Source organism: Schistocerca americana, chromosome 5 (genome assembly GCF_021461395.2).
Source record: "Schistocerca americana isolate TAMUIC-IGC-003095 chromosome 5, iqSchAmer2.1, whole genome shotgun sequence".
In the NCBI taxonomy this organism is placed as follows: Eukaryota; Metazoa; Arthropoda; class Insecta; order Orthoptera; family Acrididae; genus Schistocerca; species Schistocerca americana.
Window position 1 is genome coordinate 483,338,172 of NC_060123.1, and position 1,201 is coordinate 483,339,372.

At 45.9% G+C, this 1,201-nt stretch overlaps 1 pseudogene; it reads left to right on the top strand.

Annotated features, from left to right (window-relative positions):
* Positions 1 to 204: 204 nt before the first annotated feature.
* LOC124617138 lies at positions 205 to 322 on the top strand (annotated as a pseudogene).
* The last annotated feature ends 879 nt before the right edge of the window (positions 323 to 1,201 follow it).

Consider the following 1,201-nt stretch of genomic DNA (forward strand, 5'->3'; position numbering starts at 1 on the left):
TGTAAAAAATCATATAGTTCCACTTTTACCAATAACGTTTGGGAATTTTAAATTTCTTACTGGTATAGCTAAAGTAACATGGGGCCTCACCCCTCCTAGTTAAATCTAACACGTGATCGTAACTACTGATGAGAAATTTAGACGTGATTCCGTGTGAAGCCTGCTAGGATATGCGTGTGTTTTGTGTGAGTTAATTAAGAGTTTGGCAACGGCCTTGCCGCAGTGGATACACCGGTTCCCGTGAGAACACCGAAGTTAAGCGCTGTCGAGCGTGGTCGGCACTTGGATGGGTGACCATCCAGGCCGCCATGCGCTGTTGCCATTTTTCGGGGTGCACTCAGCCTCATGATGCCAATTGAGGAGCTACTTGACCGAATAGTAGCGGCATGGGTCAAGAATACCATCAAAACGACCGGCAGAGTGGTGTGCTGACACCCCCCCCCCCCCCCCAAATCCGCGCCGGCCGGAGTGACCGAGCGGTTCTAGGCGCTACAGTCTGGAACCGCGCGACCACTACGGTCGCACGCTCGAATCCTGCCTCGGGCATGGATGTGTGTGATGTCCTTAGGTTAATTAGGTTTAAGTAGTTCTAAGTTCTAGGGGACTGATGACCTCAGAAGTTAAGTCCCATAGGGCTCAGAGCCATTTGAACCATTTTTGAACCCCCTATCCGCATCCTCCACTGAGGATGACACGGCAGTCGGATGGTCCCGGTAGGTCACTCGTGGCCTGAAGACGAAGTTCACAGTTCACAATTGAGGGTCTAAGCGTGTGACGCAATTTTTTGGCAAATTAATAAATTTTGTGCACGGATCTTTTGATTCATGACTACCCCCACTTGCAAGCAGCCGCCTAAACGAAGCTCCACGTCCTAACTAAATGGTAAATAATAGATCGTGCTTGTAAATAATTGTGTAGATTGAAGCAAGAATTAACAGTGGGGTAAGCACAAAAAAAATTTGTCGTTGGTGTCAATCACCTATGTGGTATCGAATTGCACTGCCAGCGAGCTATCAGTTCGTACTTGAAAATACTTAAGGAGAGGATCCTTGCGTGTGTGTAAATTGTTAATTTGTGTGTGTCAAATTTTATACAATGTTTTATTTTTAAAGAAATTGTTTTTGTGTGTACGAGAGATGTTTGTGTTTTTGTTCACCCCATTTTCCCGCCAAGAATCTTTGCTATAATTTTGACAAAGGGA